This window comes from Plecotus auritus (assembly GCF_963455305.1).
Source record: "Plecotus auritus genome assembly, chromosome: 8".
In the NCBI taxonomy this organism is placed as follows: domain Eukaryota; kingdom Metazoa; phylum Chordata; class Mammalia; order Chiroptera; family Vespertilionidae; genus Plecotus; species Plecotus auritus.
Genome location: NC_137782.1, coordinates 131,858,713 through 131,868,486, shown reverse-complemented (window position 1 = coordinate 131,868,486; position 9,774 = coordinate 131,858,713). Strand labels below are relative to the sequence as shown.

Below are 9,774 nucleotides of genomic sequence, written 5' to 3'. Positions count from 1 at the left end.
AAAACTGAGTTAATCAGATTTCTTTTTTCTTTTCATTTCATGGAAAATCCACTGGCCCTTGGATCCTGTGCCGAGAGTTTCAATTGTGTGGCTTCAGTTGAGCCTGTTTGTTGATCAGAATTAGTAACAGCACCGGCTGCTCCACTTACCCATGTCCCCTGCTCTTGCACTCCTCTTGGCTCCCTCGTCATTGTGACACCTCCAATACAGGCAGCACGCGACAGACAAGACTTCCTGTTTTTCCAGCAGCCGCGGTCTGACGGGAAAGATAACACCAGTAGAGTTACTTGTGGAATAAACTTGTACAGAGACATGCTGTGAGAAATCAGGTGGTGGCATTCGAGTTGGGCCCTGGGGAAAGAGTGGGCATTCACTAGGAAAGGAGACTTGCTGAGAAAGAAGAGGCAAGTGTTCAGGGGGTGGCCTGGAGGCTGAGAGTGTGTGGTGAGCGATGGGACACGTGCAGGGAGGACACCACATTGAGAAAGACCTCGTGTATGACACAACTCGTTGAGAGGAGGAAAGGAACCCAGTGGAGCAGGTTGGTTCTTTTACATATTACCCCCTTCGGTTCATTTAAATGTATTAATTCATTTAGCAAGCAGGGATTGAACACCCGCTCTGAGCTGGCCTCCAGTGGGACTGCCTGGCACGGACCTCCTTCCTCGGCCTGGCAAGCCTGCTGACCCGACTCCTCTGGCTCCCCCAAGAGAGCACAAACTTAGAGTCAAGAGGAAGGAAAAGGGTGTCTTTCTCCTTCTTGACCAGTGACTTATTCTAAAAACCACTTAAATACATTTTTATTGATTTCAGAGAGGGAGGGAGAGGAAGAGGGAGAGGGAGAACATCAATGATGACAGAGAATCATTGATCGGCTGCCTCCTGCACGTCCCACACTGGGATCGAGCCCGCAACCCAGGCATGTGTCCTGACCAGGAATCAAACCGTCGATGCTCAACCACTGAGCCACACCAGCCGGGCCCGCTTAAAACTTTTCAAAGGTTTTTATGGTACCCTCAGAGTTAACTATGTGGCATGCAGCCTGCGGGTCTTATGAGAAAGGATCTTTCTGCGACTTCTACTTGGGGAAAGTGGCCTGGCTCTCCTGCTTTCTCCAAAAATTAGCAGCCACGTGCTGGGCCTGTCTAGGATGCGATTCTAGGATCCCCCTCTGGACAGGCTCCAAATTGAACCCACCAAAGAGTGAACTACAAGAGTGAACATGGAAGAAAACTATCTTCTACCACGGGGTTCAGGGTCCCTGCTCACTGCGGCTGAGGAGAGGAAGCTCTGAACCACAGATAATTAAGGAGACAGCTCTCACGTACAGAAAGCCTCCCCACAAGATGACAAATCTTACTCCAAGGTTTCCTGACTTTGTCCACAGTCGCCTGATGAAGAGTGTCCTTCGTTACACTCTACGGTCCATGTCACAATATTGTTTAACCCACATGTCCTGAGTGCTCGTTGCCTCCATGACCTCTCACACAGCCCTCGGGTGGGGGTGGGGGAGTGCCATCATGACACCATTTCACAGATGGCAAAGCTGGGAGACAGGTGAGGCATTTGCCAGCGAGCTCTGACTCCAGAGCCCCATTCCTTTGCCTCCATTCCTGCAAGAGCAATGTCCAACTGTAATCAGTTTTCCAAGTAAAGCAACTTTCCTTTTTTAAGCCTTTGAATGCAGCTACTCATGTACCGTAGAGCAGCCTTAGGTTTCAGTTAATGGGGCAGAAATTGTGAATGCACAAGACAATTGTGGATTCTCATTGCTAAGTCATCACGCTTCCCTCTATCCTTACTCCCCTCCCTGCCTATCGTGAGGAATAACCCGGGCTGCTGAACCTCCTGGGGCGTCTTGTGTCATCACCCAGCATGCTCCTGGGCAAAGACATCCTGTTCGGGATTGAAGACATTCTTTCCACACCGCATCTGTTTGTTTGTGGACCCCATGACATCACTTTACTTATCCAATCAGTCTTTACTAACACAACTTCCCCTGCGGCCTTGGAGTCCCTCTTCGGTCTACCTCTCCGACGTCACTGTGACCTAGAGGAGGAGGGACATCAAGGATCTCTGCCAAGAGTCTCTGCAATAGCAACTCCTCATTATTGCTTTCTTGGGCCTTCCCATCAACTAGGGACATTCGGCTCCCAATGACCGAGGGCCCCCCAGGCAGGGGGCTGCACAGGAAGCATTGCTCAGGGCGTGGCACTAACTGGGTGGTAAGATACTTGCCCACTCTGTCCTTGTGGAGACCAGTCAAGGTGGATGGGGCTGCCGACTGCTGCCTCGGGGTGAACGTATCTTCCAGAGGGGAATAAAGATGCATGGTGGGAGAGTGACTGGCCTCTCAGCAGACAGGAGGGCGGGCTCTGCCAGGCTGGAGCTTCCCTCAATGTGCAGGAAGGCAGGCTCAGGATTTAGTGGGGCAACAGAGGCAAGAGCCAGCACAGAAGCAAAGGGTATGGCCCCAAAGACAAGACAGAGCTGGGGGACCAGGGGCCAAACAGGTTCGCTGAGGCCCTGAAAGAAGAGGGAGGAGACTTTTATAGGGTCCTCCTGGCCGCACCTGGGGCAGAGGTGCGCGATGTGACTCAAGGTAGAAAGCTCTGGGTCAGAATGTGTCTACCTTTAAGGAATCCATGGGCCTGGGAGGGCCAATGGGACAGAAAAAAGGGAGAAACACACCAGCTCGCCAACCCTATTGGCCATTCAGATGGCCAGGCTGGGTAACACCTAGGGGCTGTCCCCAGCCCCACAGAGTAGCCAGTGGGGATGAAAGACCCAATATCCATCCATTAAAATGGTCATTTGGTTAAAATCAGAGTGTTTGACAAACTCTTGCCTTTCAATATTCCCAACCCCAGAAGGTAGAAGATGCTGTTATCATAAAGCACTGGAGCTCATTATGATCAAACTAGTGGCCCAGTGCACGAAATTCGTGCATGGGGGGTGGTGTTCCTCAGCCCGGCCTGCACCCTCTCCAGTCTGGAACTCCTTGAAGGATGTGCTACTGCCAGTTTACAGGGATTGGGCCTAAACTGGCAGTCAGATATCCCTCTCACAATCCGGGACTGCTGGCTCCAACCGCTCACCTGCCTGCCTGCCTGATTGCCCCTAACCACTCTGCCTACCAGCCTGCTCACCCCCAAAGGCCCCCCTGCCAGCCAGATCACCCCCAACTGCCCCCCGTGCCAGCCTGCTCACCCTCAACTGACCTCCCTGCTGGCCTGCTCACCCCCACTTTCCCTCCCCACTGGCCTGCTCACCCCCAACAGCCCCCCCACTATCCTGATCACCTCCAACTGACCCCCACTGACGGCCTGCTCACCCTCAACTGGCCCCCCTGCTGGTCTGCTTACCCCCAACAGACCTTGCCGTCCCATCCTGGCCTGATCACCCCCAGCGACCCAAGGTCTCAGCCCCTCCTTTCTTTCTTTTTTTTTTTTTCAGCACTTCTTTGAGTGGAGGCCAGGGCTGGCTGGAAGCAAGTATCTAGGATTTACTTAAATTCTATAATTAAAACTTCATAGCCTTGAGCAGAGGCCAGGGCCGGCCAGGGCGGGAAGCTTCCTCCATTGTCGGGGGCAACCCAAGCCTCCTGCTTGCTCCAGCTCCGTGGCTGGCCACCATCTTGATTTGGTTAATTTGCATACTCTCTCCTGATTGGCTGGTGGGCGTGGCTTGTGGGTATAGCAGAGTGGTGGTTAATTTGCATGTTTCTCTTTTATTAGTGTAGATGTGAGCAAGCTGGCCAAGTAGAATGAGAGACTCTGGGGGGAGGGGTGCCATGGCTGCCACGCCCGGTAGTTACCTTGAAAGGGGTCCTGGGTGCTGGTCAAGCACACAGACTAGTCAGATGGATCTAAGGACCAGTGGCAACTCCACCCTTTACACTCGGTGACCTGGGCAACTGTCCTGGGCTCTGCTTTCCTAGTCTGTAAAGTGAGGATGGTACAGTCGTCCCTTAGTATCCAAGGGGATTGGTTCCAGGACACCCTCCCCCTCGGATACCAAAATCCAAGAATGCTCCGGCCCCTTATATAACATGGCATAGTATTTGCATAGAACCTGTATTGGCAGGTAGGCTGAGCAGGTATGCTTCATCCACGTGGGGCTCAGAGCAGTGCTCAGCACGTGGCAAATTCAAGGGTTGCTTTTCAGAACTTTCTGGGATTTCTTTTTAAGAGTCTTTTCATATTGGTTGTTAAATTCACGGATGTAAAACCTGTGCATCCAGAAGCCTAACTGAACTTACTGCCCAGGGCTTTGGGGAAGGGGGGATTCGAGAGGTAAGGGATGAAAGAGAGCCTAGCCCAGGGCCTGGCGTTCAGGAAGCATCCAGTACATCAGAGCGATTACAGTGATGATGCTGACAAGGAGAGGAGACGGAGCACTGGCAGGACTGCAGATTTCCAGAAGACAAAATTCTGACACTTGAACAAGTAATCAGCCTTAAGGGAAAATGACACCAGATGGTAGGGGAGTGTTCAAATATGTCATTCTGACTGTGCTATTCAGACAACAAATCGTGGGCAGGAAGTGGTTAAACTGAAAAGGGGAGCGAGAAGAGGGCGACTCAGGGACAGACTGAGCCAACAGCGGGCAAGGGGCATTCTTCAGGCGGTACCTCATCTAGGTGCTGTTCAGAAAGTCACAAGCCCCAAAACCCCTCCAGCCCTGCAGGGCAGCTCAGACTCTCAGAGGAAGCGCAGGAGTGGCTCAGCGAGAGAGACACTGGCTAAAATGCCGACATTTTGCAAGTGTTTCATCTGCAATGTGGCAGATGCCTGAAGTCCCAGCATTTGCATGTACCTTTCCAACAGAAAGGAAACTCAGAACAATAGTAGCTAGAGCTCTAGCCATACATTCAAGGAAGACACCACACTTCAAGTGTAAACTCCAAGTTACTGCAGAAGTTGTGACAAGTCTCTGCAACTTTGCAGTCAAAAGCTTTGGTCAAAGCAGCTGCCAGCCAAGCACAGACCAGCACAGGGCATGGAACAACTCGGAGCCCAGAAGAGGCATCTGTGGAAATGGATGATCAGCAGGCCCTGGTGAGGCACTGCTTTCTCCCCATCACACTGAGGTCCTTTAATGTTGGGCAAAACCACCTTTCAGAACTCAGTCCAGAAATCCCATCACTTTCCCTTCCTCAGGAAAACAGTGAATCATTTAAATGCACCATTTTCCTCTTCTTGCTTTGGCTGTCAGGAAGCTCAGAGCCAAATTCACACCTCACCTTTAGTAATGATGTGAGACCCGGTGATTCGTATATTTTTGTCTGAAATTCTCTGATGTTGATTTTTTTTCATTTTTTTCCTATGGCAATGCCTGTGATTTTGGAAGACATCTCAAATGCACCTTTGTAGAGAACAGGAAGACGTGGTTGTATAAGAGCGCCTCTGTGTATGATAAAAAAAAAAAAAATGCTCTGGTCTTTCCTTTCGCAAGCAGAGGGAAGTGAGCTTGACTAAGCAAGAGTGCGTTTACTGGAGTTGAGAGTATGGAGAGGAAAGGAGAGTGTGGGGTGTTTAGTTTAGTTTTGTTACTTTGTTTTTTAAGTACTGGAAGCAAACTGGCCAGACTAGAAGGGTGCTGCCTCAGGGCTGAAGGTACTCCCCACTCACTGTCTAGCTCAGTGGTCGGCAGACTCATTAGTCAACAGAGCCAAATATCAACAGTACAACGATTGAAATTTCTTTTGAGAGCCAAATTTTTAAACTTAAACTTCTTCTAACGCCACTTCTTCAAAATAGACTCGCCCAGGCCGTGGTATTTTGTGGAAGAGCCGCACTCAAGGGGCCAAAGAGCCGCATGTGGCTCGCGAGCCGCGGTTTGCCGACCACGGGTCTAGAGGAACCGGGGCTCTAGGAGTTTCCACCGAGGCCAGAGGCTGGAGACAGCAGCGGAGTTGACCTGGGTCTGAGTCACCTGTCAGAGCAGGAGGAGCACCACCCTTTCTCGCAGTTGAAGAAAGTGCACTGGACTGCAAATAAACGAGAACAACATTTTTACAGGACTAGCCTGGACTCTGCTCTGTTGCACATTTAAAAAAGAAAGTGACTTGCAAATTTCAGCATTTTATTAACAAATTACTCATGGCCCCACCAAAATTAAGTTAGTGGGCGCTGGTTGATCTGCCACTGTCCCTAGCCCCGTCCTATTATGACATGAATACAATAATTTGGAGTCCAATATGGATGGCACATTCCCCACAGCTGGGGTGACCCCAAGGTAGCAAGGTGGCACCCTAGTTGCCTGATTGATGGGCGGGTGCCCCTGGGACAGAGGTAAGTGAGGCTCCCGCACTTGGCCATGAACGGACAGAGGGAAGCTGTTTACAGCCAGAGGGTCAAAGAGAAAAGGGCTCGACGCTGAGTCTCAGGGACGGGACCTTCGCAGAGGGAAGACCCTCTGTGCCACACGCAGAGGCTGGAGAGCAAATCCGAGTGAAAGAGGGGCCACCGGCCCAGATCGGGGCAGCCCTGGGCCTCAGGATAGCCTGAGCTGGTCTCCCTGCTTCCTCCCAGGTTCTGCACCCCCAACCCCCAGGCTCTCCCCAAGGCCTAGAATAGATCCTTTGAAGACAGACATCAGGTTCCAGCCCTCCTTGACACAAAACCCTCCTATGGAGCTCCATCGCTCAGCAGAACATCTGAGTCTCTCCAGTGGCAAGCCCCCTCCTGACGCCCCTCCCCCACACACTCCGCCCCACCAGCCCTGGCCCGTGCGCTGTTCCCAGACACTCAGGGCCTTTGCACGTGTTACTCCTTCCACCTGGAATGCCTTCCCCATGACACCTGGCTGTTCCCTCACTACACTCAGGTCTCTGCGCAATGTCCCCTTATCCCCGAGGCCCTCTAAGTCCTTTTGCATAACATTGTACATCCCTCACCACTTCTCCCTGCTATCCCCTGGCCCGGATTGCATTCTCATTACCACATGACACAGTAATGTTGGTGTCTGTTTGGTGTAAAAATGGGGCTGAGCCAGAGCAGAGACTGAACTTGCCACTGTGCTGTCCCAGCACCTAGAACAGCGCCCGCACGTGGGGCGGGGGTGTGGGGGGGGCGGGGGTTGTGCTCAGTGAGACACACTTGTCGGTGGGTGAGAGACAGAGACAAACTTCAGGCTCAGAGCTAAGGCAGACCAGTGGTCGCCAATGTCACAGGCCCCGAGGGAAGATGGTAAAACAGAGTGAGTGAGGTTTTACTGCAAATTAAGGACTTGATCAGCATCAGGGCTGTAGGAAAGCACCACAGTGAGGGCCAGTGGTCAGCAAACTCATTAGTCAACAGAGCCGCTGTTTGCCGACCACTGTCCTAGGCTTTCACATAATCCAGGTGACTGGTCAAAAGCAAAAGCTACCTGATAGAAAACAATCTGGTTGAGAACAAGAGGTGAGGGTGGGGGTGGGGGGGGAGGGGGAGGGAGAGACAACTCAGCCCAAAGGACAATTTGGTCTAAAACTATACTCGCATTGTTTTTTTTTTAATTGGGATTTTTATGTAGCACGGCGGTGGAGTGCATCCTTTTGTGCCTCTTCAAGTGGTTGGCTTAAATCCGTTTTACCCTCTGCTTTAAGTTTCCAGTTAATACTTCAGCCAACTATTTAATCCTGTTCATTTCTTAAAACGTACTGTGCGATGTCATAAAGGTGCCGAGAACGCAACGTGCCACTTAGTGAGTGATCACCTGGAGAACAGCCCAGGCAAGAAGGAAGACCCTGCTGGCCCAGGGGCCCCAGCTTCTGCCGTAATCACGCCCGCGCTTGTCTATCATTTTGCCTCCTGAGCCTGCATTTCTGTGCACCATGGTTCAGTTTGGCCTATTTGTTTTAGAATAGCATACAAAACGACTCCTACTGTGCGTGCCTGTGTCCAGCTGTGAGATGTGTGTTGTACGTGATTGCAGTCCTTTCCTTTCACTACTGTTCTGTGAGGTTTCTAACAGCGAAATGTCCAAAAAACGGGGGATAGGTTTAATCATATCTGGGTATTTATAAAACAGAGAGTACTACATAATCCTACTTTTGCTAAAGAAGGAAAAAGAATCAGAGAGTGAAAGAAAATGAAAGAAGGAAGAAAAACACATCCGTATGAATGTCTAAAGAGAAAGGTCTGGAAGAATATGCCACGTCTGACCTACGGAGGGGGAGTGGGTGCCACGTTCTCCATGAAGTTTATTTATGTATGTAATTGGAGTGACCTCATTTTCTGGTTTTCCTATACATGGGCACTCATTGCTTTTTGTAGAAAGAACAACAAAACAAAAAAACACAGAAAGGAATTTAAATGATGAAAAAATTAACCACGCAACAGTAAGTAACAATCAAAGAGAAGGGTCTGAATTTTGTGGAGGTTTCAGGAGTCTTTCCTCCCAGCTTATCTTCACCCAACCATGTCTCCGCTGCGTGGCTGATGATTTTGATGAACTTTTTATTTTCATAAATTGATCAAATAACAATGAATGTCTCCATGGTTGTGAGTTTTATAACTATCTTATACACTGTTTAGTTAAACAATATCTATTTGTTAGATACTTAAGCCTTTCAAATTCATGTCCCCGCCTTTGTCTTGCCCTGCTCTATTTACGACAGATGGGAACAACCTGACTTCGCTTTGACCGAACCTTTGTCCGGGCTGCTCCAGCCGATGAACTGAACACATTAAGTCAGGTCGGCTTCAACTCCAGCCTCGGTTCAGCATTGACACCTCCCCTGGTTTCAGTTTCCCCATCTGTTCAATGGGGACAAAACCGACATTGCAAGAGTTTTGTGAGACTCAGAAATTGCCAAATCGGCAACCTGCATGTCACTGCAGGCCAGTTTCTCGGCCTCTGCACCATGGACGTTTGGGGCTGGAGAATTCCGTGTTGCCAGCGGGGGAGCTACGGGAGCACCCTGTGCATTGTGGGAGGGTCAGCAGCATCCCTGACCTCTACCCCCTAGATGCCAACAGCACGGCCTCCCAAGTTGTGACAACCAAAACTGTCTCCAGATGTTGCTAAATGTGCCCTGGGGGCAAAGCTGTCCCCAGTGAGAACTGCTGCCTGAGGCTGTCCCTCTCACCTCCCATAAGGGATGCCCCGGGTCCTGCTGGCTCCTCCTCCTTTCACCTCCAGAATCCGTGCCCTTCCTCACGGAGCCTCCTCAGCCTTCCCCCGGGGCCAGGTCAGAATCCTCAACAACCCACTCCCTCCATCCAGTCTCATTGCCGTCCCCTCCCCAGGCTGGGGGACAGGACAAAACGAATGTGTGCTTTTGCTCCCGATTCTTCCGTCTCAGTAAGTAGCCTGGCCTTTCGGGGCTCTCTGAGTCACTGAGCCAAGCCAGTGCTGCCTGTGAGATATGACACTATTCTTCCCCATCTTTCTCTCTGCCTAAACCCATGGATGGGAATATGTTCAAGGGCCCTGGTCGGGGCGTTGGGGGGTGGCCTTGGTGTGCGTAAGAGGAGATGAGGAAGACAGTCCGGCTGGACCAAATGGATGGTGGTCAGTCCTAGAGAGAACAGGCACCCACACATCACCCAGCGGCTCAGCCTAAGGAAGTGGCAGGACATCACAGGGAGGGGCTGCTGGTGTCCTGGGAAGGCAGGACCTGGGATGGGGGCTTCTACTCTCCCCCCACCAGAAGCCGCACAGCCGCAAGGCCTGAAGGGATCTCATGGACAGGAGCTCGGGCGTCTCCGTGGTGAGAGGGCATCTGGGCATCAGGACTTGTAGCTTCCCACCCCCCTTCAATGCTGCCTAAGACTCTGGGACCTT

The 9,774-nt window shown here is 51.3% G+C and overlaps 1 long non-coding RNA gene across 2 annotated transcripts in view; it reads right to left on the bottom strand.

The window, feature by feature from the left end:
* LOC308257046 overlaps window positions 1-9,774 on the bottom strand; it is a 145,478-nt gene that overhangs the window by 3,409 nt on the left and 132,295 nt on the right. For both annotated transcript variants that reach the window (XR_013961504.1, XR_013961506.1), the window contains exon 7: window positions 150-256. This is a non-coding gene — a long non-coding RNA (uncharacterized lncRNA). The remainder of the gene's footprint in view (window positions 1-149; window positions 257-9,774) is intronic.